Below are 19,831 nucleotides of genomic sequence, written 5' to 3'. Positions count from 1 at the left end.
TAGAAAGCCTGAGGATAAATTTCAGTCACATACATGGTACTGAATGTGTTTCCTCTGTAGTGGTTCACGGCCTTTTTTTATGTTGCATCAATGAAACAATGAAGAATATATTCAAAGACAGAGAATGATGGTTTTGAATTAATATGAGAAAGGTGGTCATAGGAAGACATATCTTCCTGGAGCAAATGTGTCTCCTTAAGGTATGTGAGATTACTTAGCAGAAAATGATTCTATGAAATTTCATAAGATGCACATTATTTAATAGTTGTGATTATTTCACAGATATAATAGTGCTGTGGGTTTTCGGACCCCAATATTGCAAGTGCTGGTCTTTATGTTCATTTTTCTAGGTGGTAAATCTGTGTTGCATTTGTATAAATGACAAACAGTAGGTTTTGGAGCATATGTGAGAATGAGAAAGAAATTAATTGGGTTCCCTTAGACATCAATTCATGTCTGAAAGGTAATTTATGCCCCTTGAAGTCAGTCTTATAAAAAATGCAAGATAAAGCAGCCATCAAGAATAGGTAGGATGAAGGGCGTAGTTGAATCCATAAAGAATTTCCAGTGTGATCTTTCTGAACAGACCGATACAATTATGCACATGGGCTCAAGAATGAGTTTAAGCCCAAATAAAATTTTGGAACTGTCTCCAAAGAACAACACCACATGGAAGCCCTCTCCACTCTCTTATGCCCTCTTCCTGGGAGAGGCTAGCATTTTCTGTTTAGTCTAAGTAACCTGTTCTGTGTGTGTCTGGAGGTGTTCAGCTGAAAGATGAGTTCAGTTCTGGCCTGCCAGTCACAGTACCCAATGCACCTATTTATCAGCCTTTGCAGTGTTGCTCGCATTTTCTGTCTTCCTCTTATAACTGAACAGATTTCTTTTTGAGCTTATTCTTGCATTTTGTTGTACATTGGTGAGTCCTAAAGCAATCATTTTGTTCCCAAGAACTGTGTGTAGGTGTGTTGAAATTTCTGTTTGAATCAAAATATTCCAGAATTGTAACCATTGCCATTTAAATATTTATGGAATAAATACCTTAAGTTTCATTCCAGTCCTGAGGTATATCCTGAGGATATACCCCTACTGAAACAAAATGGATGTTTTTTGGTGAGTTTTAAGCCAGATATTGAAGAAATGAATATCCTGTTACAGCTGCGCTGTCAGTATTCTTTATCTTCAACTTGAACTTGTCTCTCTATGATTCAATTTTTATTCTAACTTGTCCTGTTATGCTGAGTACAAACTGTGCCAGATTGTCAATTTTGTAAGTGAATGCCTAATGAATATAAAACTGTACCTAACTCTACCATGTGAATTTGATGGATTAGCGGTATAATTTACAAGGTAAGCTTATTTCTGAAGAAATATATACTGAATAAATGGGTTAGGGAGATTTCATATTTTTATTTTAAGTGTAATTTAATTTGTACTTTTGGAATAATCATCAGTGAATATAAGAGATTTTTTCTGACAGTCTTGCTTAAATAAGCATTAGCCTTTTAACTAAGCTAATTATTTTTTAAAAGCATCTAATATAATCAGAATTCTTAACAGGAAAATTAAACATGACACATCTTTAAAATGTTGGGGGTTTTCTTAATTCTTGTGATGTGTTGGTTGTTTTTGTTGTCCTTTTCATGTTCAATTGTTGATGTGTATATTGTTGAAGTTGATTAGAAAGGCATGGGCAATAAAGATGGAAGAAATAAATTTTAGAAAAAATTACTCAGTCATTTTCTGTGAGTGCTTCAGATAAGGTCTAAAATCAAATTGCTTGTTTTTGAAGTTTTTTTTAGCCACCTGTATCTTCCCAAAAGAAAAGAACTCTGTGTCATGCAATGTTCTCTTTGTCAAAAATTGCACTAGGGTAGAATAATTAATTTAAAGAACCATAAACTTCAAATGTTCTTTTATTGTTTTAAATGTAGCTGTGATCTCAGCACAGTTTAATGAAACTGTAAAGTTTGTCCATATAAAAATGTAGGAATGCCATCACATTCTGAAATTAAGTTATGGTGAAGTTATTTGAACTTTTGAATATTCTAGCTGTTGATTCATGCTCTTGACTAAAAACCTTTTGGGGGGTGTCAGTCAATTTCACTGATTAGTTTTTGTTAAATTAATGTCTTGTGCCTGATAAAAAAATTGTAAGATCACTGTCATTTGTGCAGTACCGAGATCAAGTGCTACAGAAAATACGGAGTCGCTGTACATAGAGAGGCATTTGGTTCAGTGATATGCATTTTGTTTGAACTGGGGCTCCTGTAATACTTGCACTGAAGGCTATTGAATGTCATTCTCACATGAGGATTTTATATTTTTAGAGGCAGCTAATTAAGAGATGTGAAGAGCTGAGTCTTGATGCTTCAGTGAGTAATTACCTCCCCTTGATACTTACGTTATTTTAAGTTTGGCTCATAAAAAGAGCAATTTGTGGCTTTCAGCAGCAGCGCGGCTGTCCCTGGGGGCGGGGGCTAGAAGCTGTGCCCTGCCACAGGCGCTGCTGCTGCTGTTGGTACCACGGGTGCCAAGGCACGTGTGTGTGCAGGTACCTTCAGGCTGGCTCCACCCAAGGTCTCTGCCCATCCCCAGCCCTGTGCGGGGCCCAGGTGGGTGCTCACCTCCTCCCTGGGTGCTCCCACCTCCTCTGGGTGCCCCTGGGCTGGCTCTGGGCCTGGGGATCGTGGCTCTGGGCAGTCCTGCGGCAGGCTGGTGGTCCTTCCAGCGGCATTGTGCTGCCATGCCAGAGAGCAGAGAGCAAGGAGCTGAGCATTCATGGTGCAATACAATACAGTTTGGCTGCAGAGAGACCAGGGGACCAAGGCATTACCCCTCGGTACACGCAGACAGAGGCAGAAGGAAACCATTCTGACATCTGCCAAAGCTCATGGTTCTCCTTTGGGGCATCTACCTGAGCAGTGTGCATCCGTTGTCCTGTTGGCAAATTTTGGACAATTTCCGAGATAACTCACAGTTTAGTATTTTAATAACAATGCATTTAAACGTGTTTCTGTAATTTAATAAGTATGTAGGTAAGGGAGATAAATTCAAAACAAATTCATTACCGTATAGATTTTGTATAGTGCTTTCTAACATTAAAAGGGTAACATTTGGAAGCAAAGGACCATGCACGACTACCTTGGTTCATTCAGTGCTTAATTGCCTGCAGCAGGGTGTTCTGCTCCCTCGCTCCTGTTGCATAGCTCTGGATGCCTTTTTTTTTTTTTTTTTTTTTTTTACAAAGTCTGCTTTTGTGGAATGCAGGTTGTAAATAACTTGTGTTGTACAGGATTAATCATAAACGTTATCATAGAATCAGGGAGCGGTTTGGGTTGGAAGGGACCTTGCAGAGCACCCAGTTCCAACCCCCCTGCTGTGGGCAGGTATACATGCAGGGCTCCAGGTGGGGTCTCAAAGCATTGTAGAGGGGGGAATTGGCTACATTAAATTCATTTTGGATAACAATAAAAATAATACTGAGACTGGAAAGGAACAGAGAGTTGAGGGAAAAAAAAAAAAAAAAAAGCTGTGCTTGAGAGGATTTAATAATAAAGTAGGACTGAAAGTATTTTAGTTTCATTGAACATAATTGTGAATGGTAATAACTTAATTGCTTTAAAGACGATTGTGCCAAAACGCTTCAAGGAAATGCTCATGTAATTTGTACTTGAGGGTACTTAAATTTTCCGTCGGCATCTGAGGCACAAAACACCTGACTTTTTTCTGAGCATTTAAAAACAACTGTTGCAGGAGGGCACGTTCGGTGCCAGCATCATTCATGACCCTTTGGATAACTGGCAGCAAAACAACACGATGCAAAATTCTTGCTTCTTCAGTTGGTGCTTGCTGGGTTAAATGGGAATAATGCCACCACTTTCTAGTTTACTGTGTGCTTCTGCTTTAGATGCAGTAAGAGGCCTCAGCATAGGCCTCAGGCATCAGTAGTGATTGAGATTTTTAGGTGTGGCTGGAAACTTTCTCCTTGCCTCTCCTCAAAGTGAAAATTCATCTTTCAAGGAAGAAAGGCTGCCCTGAACTGCAGGTTCACCTGCAAAGGTCTGTGGCAGTGCCTGCAGCTCGTCATTTTGTCAGCGGCGAATAGGTGGCAGCTGTAGCTTGGATTAGTTACAGGCCTCAGTGAAATAGCTGAATGTCAATGCTTGTGTCTCAGTGAAGCAGAATTAACACTCTTGCATGACTTTTGAAATTTTCTTTATATTGTGCCGTGGTCTTCCATTGACGTCTCCATGCTTGACTCACAGGAACTTTTCCTGGTCGAAGCACAGTGACAGGAATTAAGTGATATATTAGGTCCTCCACATCTGTTTTGATGCTGTATGTTAAACTGCCACTACAGCTGAAAATTTGATCTGAGCACTCTTGGTATCATGACTGATCACGCAATGTTTAACCTTTGCTGGAACAATCAGGACATTGGCTCCAGTGTCACTCCTCAGATGAGTGGAGAAAGTACAGAGTAGGTACAATGTGTGGGTGAAGCAAAGCAGTAATTGTGAATGCTGATGATCTTTCCTCATGGTTTTTCATAGGGACTTAAAATAACCGCATTAAATGCAGTGTGGGTAGAAAGAGAAGCATAGTAATGATTTAAGAGTTGCTTCATGAGAAGATTTTCTTCTGTTTAACAAGTTCGAAGAGTGTTCTCTGTAGTGGGTACTGACAAGCACATATGAGTTAGCATTTGTTATCTGGTACAAGAAGCCCCCAGAGTTTATTTCACTAAAATTTTAATCATAGTTTCTTATCATAGGTAGATAGGAAAATTATGGATGAAATTTGGGGAATTTATGGAAAACTATTAGAAACAGAAACATTTTTTTTGTTCCCTAGTGCATTTTTAATGTAAGATTGATAATTTACTACACTATATGTTCCTCCACAGTGACAGAGTGATTTAAAGATTAATTCAGTTTAACATATTGTTTCTGTTGTTAAGATTGTATGAAATCTATTACATGATATAGGAAAAAAGATTATTTAAAGCAATAATAAAAACAAATATTGTTCCCTTATCGATTTCTCCTTTTTACCTGCTAGTTGGAGTTGAGAAGGCTCTGCAAAAGAGTACTTAATTCAGTCTTGTTTTGCAAGTTCTTCCAAAAGTCAAGGAAGCATCTCTATCAGTAGGAAGAAAGTAGTAAAACAAAAAATAAACAACAAAAAAAAAGCCACCATCATGAGAGAACTGAGCAGCTACAGGTTAGAAATGTTTTGTCTGTTTGTGTCGTTTTCACTCTTTCAGCTTGAAAAATGGCCGTAAGACTGTCTGACAGGATTTGAGGTACTTAATGGTGGTCTGAGCTAAGCACAGGGGAAGTGAGTCCCCAGAAGCTTACTAGGTGATATTTTGGAGCTGAAACTGTAAGACAGAGATACAAATGAATTAACAAATTAACATGAACAACTTATCTGCTGATTTGGGGGGGGAGTTAATGAAGCACAGAAATAACTCTCTCTCTACTATGGCTGATTCTACAGTTTAGAGATGGAATTGTCCTCTTTTTGGCTAGATTTAACGAGAAGAATTACAGTTGAGCAGATTATCAACAGCAAGATAAATATATATATATATATATATATATTTAATAGCTCCCTTAAGTGCCACAAAGGAAGCAAAAGATCTATTACAGTGACAACGCAATTTCGTTGGACACCAAGGCTGAGAACTATATGTTAACCACTTGATCTGTGTAGTATCAAGTGAATTATGTGTGTATGCATGTGTTTTCATTTGCATAAGCTAATACTTCTGTTTGTCTCAGAAGAGGTTTTTGAGACTACTTTGATGAATTTTTGATGCATAAGCTTATGGTTCTATTTGCATGTTCTCACTTGTTTTAATACAATGATTTTGTAAAATCTTTTTCCCTCTTAATTTTAGCTGCACATGGAGGAAAGATCACCTAATAACAACCTCAACAGACAAGTAGCCATTGTGCATCCTTTTTGTGCTCCAAACTTCAAAATATATCTGAGAATTGTTTGATTGACAAAGCATTCTGGTGATTTAAATGTTTTATATGGCAAGAGCATTTCAGTGATCCACTATCCTTTCTGTAGATAAATTTACACTTTAGCAATAAGATTCAGAGTCCTAATACAATACAATCTTCCCCTAATATATCTGATTTTGATTTCCTTTTTTTTTTTTTTTCTTTTTAACTTGAGTTGACTGTTTTCAGACAAAAAGATAAAACTTTTGCTGCACTTCCTAATACATAGGAGGAAAAGCCTGGACTTCTGGACTTCTTGAAGGACGGAACGGAAGTAAGCATTAGGGATGCCAAAGAAAAAAAATGTACAATATTTTCCAAACTTACTAACACATTGTATAAGTTTGAAAAGCATCATAAAAGTTTAGATTGTTTTAACATGTGACACATTTTCCTGCCAGACAGTTGAGTCTCTTGGATAGCGGTCCAGAATTGCCGTTGCAGTGGTAGCCTCAGTAATGGCTTTTATTCCCTAAGAGGAAGTTGGTGTAGTGTGATAAATTAAGATTTCACTAACGTGTAATAGCGGTGAGAGATATCTACTTCTGATTGCTGAGATAATGATTGTTTCTTAGCAGTCTACAGAACTAAATCGGTGCACACTTTCTGGGGTATGATCTCTCGTGAGGCTTAGCCAAGGAGACCCTCTCCTCCCTACATGTCCTGTGGCATCTGGTGATGTGTAATTTATTGCAGAGCTGGTCATTCAGTGACAGGGGATATCCAATGTCTGCAGCATACAAATATGAATGTGTCCATGTAACCCCCACATCTCATGAAACTAACAAATCTCTTTTGATACGTTAGCTGCTTTCATCCACACAAAATGGAGTACTTCAGTGTGCTTTATTGAAGTTGTCTGTTGGGTGTACTGCTTCCATCTGCTAAGCAAACTGATGAATCTGTGTTAAGCTTCTGTTACCTTAAGCCAGTGAATAATTTTCAAAATGATATACTCCTCTGCTCAAAAGTGTGTGTGTTCTTTTTTTCCAATTCAAATGAAAGAAGAATACATAGGTAGTATAGGGACAGATATTAATCATTTAATTCCCAAGTATTTGTTGTTTAAAATAAATATAACTAGCAGAAAACAAACAGAGGAAATATATCACATTTATTGGAAATGTGTCAGTATTTATGTGTGTGTGCATGTATATGTATTTATTTGAAATGATGATATATTTTAAAAGTATTGTAGTTAAAAGTATAATATAACTAATTTATTAAGAAATACCTGATGTTTTTCTGTGCACAGTAGTATTTCAATATTTACATTTGAATATGAGTTCCAAGTTTTATCTTTGGCTGACAGACTAAATAACACCAACACTAATTGAAGTGAGTCTGCATGCTATGAGAGTGGCACAAGATGGAACTGAACCAATTCACTTCAAAATCTTTTATTATTGATAGTTAATTAAACTCCAGATGAAGAGTAGACAACAAGAGCAATTTGTTGGATAGCAGTTGGGAAACTATAGATGGATCTTGCCCGTTGCCTCTGTAAAATGCAAAACTGCTGTTCTGTACAATGAAGTTGTGAGAATCTTCCAGAATTCGTCAGTATCGTTCTCCACCTGCCCTTCTCATACTTCAGATGCTCTTTAGAGGTATAACTCTGATCACTGCTGAGAGGCATGAGGACTATTTTGGACAGGGAGCGAGGCAAACCTGATGGTGATTGTTACTAGGAACAGATGCTTCAACTGAACTATACTTCTGAAGTATATTTTGTATAGAGTCATTCTGGCACTCATTTAGGATACAAAGTTTTATCACTTTACTGAAAGTGTACCAGATCATGAACAAACTTCTGAAAAATGAAATGGAAGTTTTACTGTGTAGTGCAAAATTTTGTCTTAAAATAGGAAAGAGCACTCATATCTGGGTGTTCAGATTGAAAGAAACAAACAAAAATACTATTTAAACAGGTTGTAATTGTTATTCATTTATACTGTAATTTTGAATGTTCAGTCCAGTACATATAGGCATTTTACAAATACATAAAATACAGTAATTTTTTTTTTTCTGAACTAGGTGATAAAGGATATTATGGATAAAATTCATAATTGTTTTCCTTTAATGCAGTCTTACTGTATAAAAGCCTGAAGAGTGACACTCTGAGAAGCTAGAAGAAGAGCAGTAATTAATGAAGGAAGTGAAGGGTGGAACAAAAGCAAATAATAATCAAATGAGCTGAGGCTGCAGAGCCAGACATTGTGTAGAACATCTAAGTAACTGTATGAACTTTCCTTGGTGAAGGTTGGTGACTGATGAAAGCTTAGGAAAAAGTCAACAATGACATATTGTCAGTTTAACAGCTTGTTCCTTTGGACAGAAGGCATCCTGCAACTGAGTATATTGTTGGTTTTGGTAAATTACTAGAAGATGTTTGTAGCATGTGATCAGGGGCAGGCACTGAGCTCTGCTCTCTGGGGACAGCGACAGGACCCGAGGGGACGGCATGGAGCTGGGACAGGGGAGGGTCAGGCTGGGGGTTAGGGAAAGGGTCTGCACCCAGAGGTGGTCAGGCACTGGGACAGGCTGCCCAGGGCTGTGGTCAGGGCACTGAGCCTGATGGAGTTCAAGGAGCATTTGGACAATGCTCTCAGACAGTGGTCTGATTATTTTATTTTATTTTATTTTATTTTATTTTATTTTATTTTATTTTATTTTATTTTATTTTATTTTATTTTATTTTATTTATTTTATTTTATTTTATTTTATTTTATTTTATTTTATTATTTTTGGTGGTCCTTAGGGGACCCAGGAGTCTCCTGTGAGTCCCTTCCAATTTGGATATTTTATGATCCTATTTCCTTTCATTTGCTACAAAGCATGCGCTTGCTAGCAGTAGCAGTTAATTTTTTGTTTGCTCTCCTTAGTGTGCCTTGACTGTCGCCCAGCTGTCTATTTCTTGAAGTGCCAGAAAATAAAAATCATGCCAGACATTTCATAAAGGATCAACACCAACCCTCTTATTTGTGTCCTGTGAAAACTTTGGAATCTAACACAATGGCTTCAGGCTTACAGGTTTACTGAGGCCGCGGCAGAGGGAACAAATGCAGCTGACTCCATATGAGTGGTAAAGCATAGTTCTAGTTCTTTATTGTCCGGATAGCGCATATTTATACAGATTGTTATAATTATGCCTATTAGTCACTCACTGATTGGCTAAGCCTAAAAGGTTATTTTAGTTTATGTTCCCCTTGCTTGCGGTTACACACGGACATTCCTTCCTCACATTTCTGGCAGTTGTTTTCCCCTTAGAAACCTCCTCTTCGAGATAAGAATATTCTGTCCTTGCCGCGTGGGCACCTTTTTTGCCACACTCGGAATTTTTCATTCCTCAGTCATGCAAACTGAGGCCTACTCCTGGTTGCTTAAAACAAACTCTGATCGAACAACTGTTCTACGGACTCATGTCCACGCCCTTTGTGCCAATTCCCAACCGTGTTTGGGGGGGGACAAGGGGCACATGGGGCTGGGGGGGGGGACAGGGTTTTTTTGAGGGAGGATATGGAGTTATTGGGGGGGACACAGGGCTGGGGGCTGGGACAGGGGGGTGTTTGGGGTGGGGGGGTTGGGGCTGGGGTGAAAATGGGGAGGGGCATTGGGCTGGGGGAGGGACGGGGGGGCAGGGGTGTTATAAATCAAGTCTCAATCTGAATTTAGTAAAATTTAGAAAAGGCAAGTAAACAGCGCTGGGTGTGAGGGGAGTCAATGCTCTGCCAACACACACACCCCAACATCAAACCTTGTAAATATACAGAACTTTGCTTTTACACACTAAACCCGAGTGCGCCTATACCCATGTACAATCAGAAAAGGTAATGTCCATGACTGGGGGAGCATGGCTGGAGTTGGGAATCCTGGTTGAAGTGCTCCCATACCTTCCATGGCTTCATTAATTTCTCTCAGAATATGTGTGTTTACAAAAAAAGCTGTGAATCTAGTACATGAATCTAGTACAGATTTTGGGTAGTCTCATAAATGCATTTTCGTAGAATTAGAAACAAGATCTCTTTTTCAGGTTTCCAGATTGGAAAGTAACTATACTAGCAAATCAAAGCTTTGCTCAGTCTGTTCAGTTATTGAAATATCTTGGGTCCAGTCTTTCCCTGGAGCTCATGATAAATTCTGCTCTGATTGTTTGGAAAAAACTGTTATGGGAATAAAGAAAAAGGCATACAGACAATCATGGAGAAGGTCTTTGAAAATAAAAATTATGCAAACTATTAAAATGAGGAGATGCTTCTTCCCTTGTTTAAGAGCAATAAGTAGCACAGAAAATACATTGTAATGGTGCATTAGGTATCTATTTTGTCATTGAACATTTTTCATATTGTCCAGAAGGAATTATGTAGGAGTTTACTGAAAGATGATAATGGACAAAAGATTAAACTTTCTGATGCTGGAGCATCAGAACAGTAAATAGATAATACACACAGTCAGATTTCAAAAGCCTCTGAAGCACTTAAAGATTTCTGATAATACTTAAAGCAAATTCCAGAAGTGCTTGGCCTGCTACCAGAAAGCACAGTCATGAGTTGTGCATTTAGGCTTCCTGTATAACACCAGTGGTCATGGTGAGGCATGTAGTAGTACATTACTGGTTAATACTAACGTCTCATTATCGATATTTTCTTAACAAGGAATTTCTCAAAAATTCTTAAATCAGCACCCTCTCATACTGACTATCTGTATTTTTGAGAGTTTCCCTTGGACTGGAGAGCCTGTCATTGCTTTTCAAAGTGGGTGTCTCAGCTCTTTGAAAAAACAGAGAATGCCAGTCCTTCCTTTGATCCACATCCAGAGGAAAAGTGTCCACTGTCTTCATCCTTGCATGCGTACAGTACAGTGTTACTTATAATGTCCTCCCTTGGTTGAAGTTACACTTTTGGAGGGAGATACTTCAATACAAAAGTTAAAATACAGTGCCAAATTGATACAGAGGAAATATCTTTATGAATTTTGTATTACTTCTTTTAACACCTTTTATGTCCTTCCTGTGTAGTGGCCGTGTCACAGCTTTCATCCTCTTTACTGTGGTTATTGCAAAAGGAAAGTCCTGAAGGTTAGCTGTAGCGCTTTCAAGATAATCGTGTCTTTGATGTATTGACGAAGACTGCTTTACAGTAAAGGGCAAAGTAAGCATTTATAAAGTCAAGGGTTACAAAGGGGCATCTTACCTTGGTGAGGTATTTGTTGTTGAGGCATTTTTTCAGTCAGTTTGGGAAACATACTAGTCTTAAATTTATAAGCAATGTAATTAACCAGCATGGTGCTACACAAGATGACCTACTTGAGTCTATAAAGCTGCTCAAAAAAGCTACTTTTAGTTGCTTTTGCACGTCTTAACCTGTTTTAGTTCAGAGTAGAGCTTCTTTCTTTCAGTATGGTGCTTTTGTAGCAGAAGTGACCTCTGTCATGTCACTCCATAGGCTTTCTTCCTTTAATGAATTTTGGATTTTGGCATAACTGAACATCTGTCATAACACATGTTCAGTGCATATCTTAACTTTATCCTGCTTTGTCAGCAGCAATATTTGTTATGCTTCAACTTATTATTATTATTTTTTAATTAGAATTAAAAACTAGAAAACAAGGACATACACAATCAAAGAAACTACATGAGGTACTTTTGAAGTTGTACTTGAACAGACTGTACATTTTCAGTGCTTAAAATAAGGAGGTATGAACCACTCTTGTATTTCAAGAGAGTCTCCTTTTACAAGTTTATTGTCTTCAGCAATTACATTGCACCAGGATTACAAGTATAAACTGAGGTGCTGTTGTTTTTCATAGAGCTTTATCTTAATTTCCACCATAAATTAGTAAGATGGTAGCTCCCTTGGATATATACCTGAATAACTGCTTATTTCACAATCCTTACTGTTTGCTTTTTTTTTTTTTTTTCCAAATTATATTCAATTATTGACCTTTTAGATTTATTTATTTATTTATTTTTGCTAAGTCATCTTTAATAGTTACTTTATTAGAATCAAAAAAATCATTAACAGAGTTGCAAGTATGCTTGTAGGTTTTCAGCATTTTTGCATCCCCTTGTTTTCTGAACTGACGTGAACACTATCTTTGTACATCAGATACTGGAAGTTCAAGCTGAGTTATAAGGTGTTAATGCATTTCAAAATTAAAACTTTTAAAATGGAGAATCAATATTCTCCTATACTGTTTATAGGCCTATAACTTCTACTAGAAGGATGATTTCTTATTTGGGGAAATGTAACTATACCAATAAATTCTAAATAAGTGCCTGTTTTCAGGGTTTATTCTTTACCAGAAGTTCCCATCCTGCATTTCAATAACTCTTTGTTGTGTATCTTCAGCTGTGCTTTTACTCAGCTGAGATGGAAGCTATGTTTTGCAGATGATTAAAAAATAAATAAAATTCAAGTAATGTACTTTTCAATATGGAGTGAGTAAGGACTTAAATCTGAGTTTGTCTGCTGTGTTAGCTATGTCCTCCACTTAGCTGAAGAAGGACAAACTGCTGAAGCACACTGGCCCCAGCATCACCTCTTGCTGCGTACAGTGCTGGCCCCCAGCTGGATTTCGTGTCGCTGATCGCACTGCTCTGAGTGCAGCAGCCTAAGGAAGGCTCAGCCTACCTTTCTGTCTGCTTGCGTAGTCTGTACTTTGTCAGCTTGTGTGTGAGGATATTATGGGAGACGGTGTTGAAAGCCTTGTTAATTTGAAGATAAACAGCATCTGCTGCCCTCCTTCCCCTTATCCAGTAAACCATTAATCTCATCGTAGCAGACTATCAGGTTTATTTTGATGTTGTCATTTAGAACTTACTCTGAACACATGAAAATTGGTTTAGTTTTTAGTGTTTTTTTTTTTTTTTTTTTTTTCATTTGCTTGTTTGTTTTTTAAGTGGTGGGAAGTGAAATGTCCTGGCTTCAATATCTATATGCTGTTGTTTCAATATCTAACTGAGCAACATGGACCTCCAAAATTTTGTAAGAACAGTTACGTTTGGGGGAGTTCCTTGGAAATAGACATCTATCTTTTCACAACATATTGGCCATCAGATTTGTCAGGCATGATGTGCCCTTAGTGAAGCCAAATTATCTGTCGCCATCACCTCCTTATTTTCCACAGGCATTTAGCTTTCCTAACCTGATCCCTGGCTGCTTGGACAATGTCTGTATGCTTCCTAGGCTACCTGTCCTTGCTCTTACCCTCTGTATATTTTGTCATATATAACATAATCTTTATGCTACCATATAGTATGCTGTCTAAAAAATACCTAAAAAAAAAAATAAAAAAATCTGATCTTTAAAGATTTCCTGACAGCTTCACTGCTGTGTGGGCTGCTGCCTCTTTACAGGTGAGCAAGTTTTCCGCAGCCATTCAGTGAAGCCATGCTCTCTGCCTAGTATGCGGGCACAGGTCAGTGCTGATTTGCAGCAGGTTTTTCATCCCGTTATTGTGGTTTAACCCAGCAGGCAGCTCAGCACCATGCAGCCATTCACTCACCCATTCCTCACCTCATACAGTGGGATGTGGAAGAGAGCTGGGGAAAAAAGTGAAAACCGATGGGTCGAGATAAAGGCAGCTTAATAGGACAGAAAAGGAAGGGAAAACAATAATAATAATGATATAAAGAATGTACAAAGCAAGTGATGCACAGTGCAACTACTCACCATCATCTGACTGATGTCCAGCCAGATCCCCAGCAGCAGCAGCCCCCTGGCCAGCCCCCCCCCATATAATTGTCCTGTACGATGCCCCCATGGTATGGCACATCCCTCTGGCAGCTGGGGGCAGCTGTGCTGGCTCTGTCCCCCCCAACCCTTTGCTGGGAGAGCAGTGTGAGAAGCTTGGCTTAGTGCAAGCACTGCTCTGCAACAGCTAAACATCTAAACATTGGTGAATTATCAGCATCATTCCTGTCCTAAATCTAAAACACTGCACCATACCAGCCACCAGAAGGAAAATCAACTCTGTCACAGCCAAAACTACGATACCTTTTCACAACTCAAATTATTCTAAATAATGCCTGTTTGTGTTTTCTACTTTAAAATACTGATTTAACAGCCTCTTTGGTAGTCCTGCCTCAAGCTGTTCCTTTGTGGATAGTGTACTAGGAGAAGCATTTTTTACTTCCTATTTGCTAGCAGTGTAACAGTGCAAGTCATGGGTTGGATATCCATAACTTACTTCTTATAACTTACTTGGAGAAGTCTGTTTGGTAGATAGGATCTTTCCTGGGCAATCTGCTGATGATCTGGCAGACTCACTCTCTCTGTATGTAGAGACGTCCCCTCTACCAGGGCTTGCTGTGAAGTTCTTGGAAGGACAGTTGTGGTTGCTGTGTTTGAGTTGTTTTGTTTTTTGTTTTTTGTTTTTTGTTTTTTTTTTTTCTGGTGTGTATCAAGGACTTCTTTGCTTCCACCAATCTTTTTTTGTTTTTGATTTTGTATAATACAGAGGCAGGCATGAGAAGCCCTGTCTTTATGTGTTGGGAGATGCACTCCCTTGGTTAATTTTGGAGAAGTGTGCTTGCAGGGAGCAGGACCATTCAAATAATTTCCAGGACTTCCGCATGTACAAGGAGTAACTGGTTTCAGTTTTCTTTCCAGCTGACTGCCTGCTTAGTGGTCTACAGGAATAAGGTTAGAGGCATAAATAATCAGTAAAATCGGTTGTTATTTATGGTATTTTTTTCATGTTTTGGTAGGAAATTCAGTATCTGAGGAAAGTGTATTTGATCTCCTTCTGCAGAAATACTTCATGCGGGCAGATACAAATAATAAGAAATGTAGATGAAGAATGCTGTCACTAGGCAGAGGAAACACTCAGAGGCATTCGTCAAGTTACAGGGTAATTTGTATTAGTTGTTGTACAGAAATAAATCATTCCTACTAATTGCGTCATAGTTTTGTTACCATTAGTTGACCATTATCGTTAAAGGTTATGGTTACTGTTCTGTTCCTCAATTACGAATGTAAAGTGTGCAAACAGTGAATAAAGGAAGAAGTCCTGGCCTCAGCAGCATTTTCCATACTGAAACCTGAAAAACTGTTCCATGGCACACCAGGACCTCCACAGTGTTCATGTGGTGCTAAATTAGCCTGTAGGAGGTTAAACATTCATCAGTAGTGACAGTAGTGGCATTCAGTGAAATTAAAAAAATCCTAGCACACTGTAAACCAATTTCTTCTTGAGTTGAAAGAAGTACATTGCTAGGCAGATCAATATAGAATATGATATGCATGCATCTTTCTAATCAGATGTTGTTACATTCTTACTATTACTGTCTTTTCCTGAGCTGAAAATGATTTTCCCCTTAGCTGTTGTTAGTATTGGTATAATATCTCATTAATTCTGTATTAATTTAAAATGCTAAATCAGGAAGAAAGATCGCAAAACTGTTATGGATAATGTTTTCCTTTTGAATGGTACAGCATGCTCTCAAAGTAGGTGACACTACTCAAGAAGCTGTAAAGTTCTCTGAAGAAAAATAACACAACGATTGTCTGTTCACTGAATTATATTGTTCCACTGTTTCAGGTCAATCTAATCTATCACGTTTTATTCAGATGAATAGATCAGAGTGTAGTTAGTCAGTTCATTATTCCTCAATATGTCACATTGACACTGAAGAAACTTTTCAGATTGTTTCAAAAGCGAAGTCATCTAACTGTAATTTATAGATGTTCTTTAGAAAGCCTGTGTTTATTGACATACGAGCTTCAGTAGAAAACTCACATTTTAAAAACACTTTACTCAGTGTCACGGGTCTATTGTCTGCTCTCTGATTTCTCATAGCAGACAGCTATGAGACCTGTTTTGCCTTTCAAATAACTGATTTCTCATCCTCTGTTGTAGGGTTTCAAAAACCATATTTTCAAAATGTTTGTTAGCCTAACAATACATCATCATGTGCCTTTAGAAACTAAGGAGAGAGGTACATTCTGAAAACAAAAAGAAAAAAAGAGACAGGAAAAAAACAAAAGCTTTTCTCCCACCATAATGGGAGATGCACACCACTGTAGAGTGGGGGCTTCAGCATAATACCTTTTCTTCCAAGCTGTCACTTGAGCACTAAGGGCAGTATTTCTCAGTCTATACTTGTTTTCTTTTCCCCTCTGCTGGTTATGAGTGGCTCTGGGGGAAGCCCTTGGCATGAGCAGGTGGGAAAGTGGCTGTCAGGAGCGACCACGTGGTTCGTGGGGAGAGTTCAGGAGGCATCAGTCAAGAAGGGGATACCTGGGTCTAGATCCCCAGTGCAAGAGTGCACCTGGTGGAAAACCTAGTCAACTCCTTCTCCCTGTTTTATCCACAACTTTAAGGGGCTCACTGGGGTGAGTCTCCATCAGCAACCTCCCTTGTGGTATTGAGTAGCAAAGTGCTTTCTTTTGTCATCATCTGGAATGGCTCTTTAATCAGCTTTCAAGCCACTTCTGCACACAGCTCTTTCCAGGTGGATTTTGACCCTACTAAGAATTTGTTTAGTATTTATTTGTAGCAGATGGAGTTTATTGCTTTGAAGGCAGAAAGAAGTGATAAAGAACATGGCTTTAACAAATGTACAGATTAAAATTTCTTCTTGCTTTCTGTAGACTTCTGTCCTCCATTACTTGCTTTTCTTCTACATAAATAAGTGAGATTCTTTGGAAATTGCTGTTAAATGAGAATAAAAGCATATGCGCTACTTGCAAATGAATTCATTGTTCTCTGGAACAGTAGCCAGGGAGATAACAGATGCTATTGTTCCTTTTGTGGACCCTCTCACAGTAGTGTCTGAGTGCTCAACATCATCTGTAAAGTAAGGGGGAATTATTACTCTGCTTCCAGTAATCAAAAGCATACAGGAATTAAATCACATGAGCAAGGGCTTATGCCCTTGTATCTGAAGCCATGGAAGCTACACAAATCCTTATTTTAACAACAGAAACATCACTCTCTATCAATTCAAAATAAAACTTTGCTGTTTTAGGAAAAAATTCTCTTCCAGTAGAGAAAGGGGATACTTTACTCCTTATTAACTTGTTCTCCTAAGTTGCTTCAGGAGTCTGCCAAAGTCTAGGTTGTCTTGAGCTCTTCACATGGAAGATTTCAGCAGTGTCGTCTATGTGAACATGTCATATGTCATGTGTAACATATATGATGCTTTTTCATGCCATCGGGATGATGACTTTTGGGGGTTTCTTTTGCATGCATTTCCTATGTTTTCTGTTATTTTGGTATATTGCATCTGATCCAGGTCTATCAAAACCTGTAGTCACAGTCTTGTTCCTTGGGTGAGTGATTCTAGTGTTTACTCTTATTTTCTTTAGGAATGACTTTTTTTATACCAAGAGAAATATTTAATTCCACCGTTAAACTAAGTTAAAATTATGAAAATGGTGGAATGTTCTGACCTAGTCTAGTACCCAAGTTGGTTAGTATGTGGTTGACATGAAATAACTAATTTCACCATACTTTTTTCTCCTTTGTAGCAAGGTGCTATTGAGGAATAATCTGGTATTTTTATTTATTTATTTATTTCTTCATTAGAACCAATAATGATATATATTAGATCAGTTATTTCAATGTTCCTATAACACCAACAGCTTCATGAGAGCACTGATTTTTTATGTTAGGTTACAGGATGATACATACTTTCTGGCTATCCGTGGTGTTTGAAACTTGTAGTTCACAGGCACACCACTAAATTTAAGTCTAGACTGACATAGTACAGCGTAAACTACACCAGTGTGTGAGGGTGTCCCAGGCATCAATGGGATTCTCTGTGAAATGGAGAAGTCTAGGAAGAGAGAATCCACTTTTCCAGATTGTGCTCATTCATTGGCTGCTGTGGAATATTATGCTTAATGCAGGAGATCCAAAGTCTGTAAAACTGAGATCACTTAGATCAAAAGCAACGTGCTGTAGAAGAATGTTAAATCTGTAGTGCTGACTACAAAATGTTGAAGACATATAAGGATTTTAAAGAGAGCCATTTCTCTGCATACTCAAGATTCAAGCTAAATTAAAGCAAGATTTTCTTCAGCAAGTGGAGATTAAAGAAATAAATTAAGTGCCATACTAAGGGTAGATAAGACTGGACAGACTCTAACATCATGCAAATAATGATGTGTATCCAGTTGTGGAATATTTGCACTTTATGCTCTTAAACTGAAGATATTTTGAAATTCTATTGAATAAGATCTACATCATTTTTATCTCAGCCTTTTTATCTTCATACCTTCTTTTTCAGCTTCTGATATTTCTGTAGTGACCAAGAAGAAAAATTTTTTGAAGTTTTATAAGAGATTAATAGCAGTTGTTACCTGAAAAGTTTTTTTTTAAGTCTGTTTAAATTAGTTAGAATCATGGAACCATTTAGGTTGGAAAAGACCTCTAAGACCATCCAGCCCAACCGTTAATCTCGCACTGCCAAGTCTACCAGTAAGCCATGTCCCTAAGCACCACATCTGCACGTCTTCTGAAAATCTCCATGAGTAGTGACTCAACTGGGCAGCCTGTTTCAATGCTGCACAAGCCTTTCAGTGAAGAAATTATTCTTAATATCCAACCTAAACATTGAGGCCATTCCCTCTAATCACTAGGTACCTGTGAGGAGAGGCTGACCCCCAGCTCCCCCCACCTTTCTTTCAGGTAGCTGTGGAGAGCAATGAGGTCTGCCGTGATCCTTCTCTTCTCCAGACCAAACAACCCCAGCTCCCTCAGCTGCCCCTCGTAAGACTTGTGTTTCATGTCCTTCCCCACCTTCATTGCCCTTCTCTGGACATGTTCCAGGGCCTCAATGTCTTTCCTGTAGTGAGGGGCCCAAAACTAGACACAGCACTTGAGGTGCGGCCTCACCAGAGCTGAGTACAGGGGGACGATCACCTCTCTGGTCCTTCTGGCTGCACTGCTCCTGATACAAGCCAGGATACCACTGGCCTTCTTGGCCACCTGGGCACACTGCTCGTATTCAGGTGAGCATCAACCAGCACCCCAGATCCTTTTCCTCTGAACAGTTTTCCAGCCACTCTGCCCCCAGCCTGTAGCACTGCATGGGCTTGTTGTGCCCCAAGTGCAGGACCTGACACTTAGCCATGTTGAACTTCATAAAGTTGGCCTCAGCCCATCGGTCAGCCTATCCAGATCCCTCTGTAGAGCTTTCCTTTGGAAGTGTCTTCAGAGTGAATATACTAGGGTAGAAAGTATGTATTTTCTTTGATTTTCATAAAATTCTTATGTGTTCATGTAGTAAAACAAACATCTAAGTTTTGTATTTCTCCACTCGAGGCATTAATTGGCAAAATAAGTGTAGGGATTATCTAGGATCTAGTGTTCACATGTTGAACTTTTTTGTGTGGTTCATGCCAGTGTTTAATGAATAAATGACAGCAACTTTCGTTTATACCACCTTCTGCGGCAGGGGGTGGGAGGGAGGAAGCAGTTTCCAGTGTTTAAAGATGTGCAGATAGTTGAGTCATTTCCTCTGAATGTGTTGAAACATATTCACATATCAAGTCTTATCTTACTTTCACTCTGAGTAGCTGCAGTTCACAGCAGTAGTCAAGTGATATTTGCACAGAGCTGTTGCTACCAGCTGGAGGTGAGCAGTTTTACTGAGCAGTTATCAGCTCACACGGCTAACTCCACTTAGCAAGTATCATTGTGAAGCAAGAGGTTTTTAACTCACTGCTGTAATATTATTTCACATAGGTGAAAGCTGTGGGAACTTCTCAGTTTGGACCTGATAAGGTAGGAATTTAGTTTCTTTATAAAATGTAACAGGTTCTGATTTATCATTATGTATACGGATCGTATTTTAAAATGCA

General features: G+C 38.6%; 1 protein-coding gene across 14 annotated transcripts in view; it reads left to right on the top strand.

The window, feature by feature from the left end:
• The window catches only part of MCTP1 (multiple C2 and transmembrane domain containing 1), a 271,275-nt gene that overhangs the window by 55,147 nt on the left and 196,297 nt on the right, over window positions 1-19,831 (top strand). For 3 of the 14 annotated variants that reach the window (XM_072031700.1, XM_072031697.1, XM_038169788.2), the window contains exons 1-2: window positions 19,497-19,605; window positions 19,716-19,754. The exons of 8 other annotated variants lie outside the window; for them this stretch is intronic. The gene's annotated coding sequence lies outside the window, so the exon portion shown is untranslated. Of the gene's footprint in view, window positions 1-19,496; window positions 19,755-19,831 lie in introns of those variants that run through there. 3 more of the 14 variants (XM_072031699.1, XM_038169789.2, XM_072031698.1) reach the window with 3 other exon arrangements.

Source organism: Anas platyrhynchos, chromosome Z (assembly GCF_047663525.1).
Source record: "Anas platyrhynchos isolate ZD024472 breed Pekin duck chromosome Z, IASCAAS_PekinDuck_T2T, whole genome shotgun sequence".
Taxonomy (NCBI): domain Eukaryota; kingdom Metazoa; phylum Chordata; class Aves; order Anseriformes; family Anatidae; genus Anas; species Anas platyrhynchos.
The sequence above is the reverse complement of the archived record's forward strand: the minus strand, read 5'-3'. Positions and strand labels throughout refer to the sequence as shown.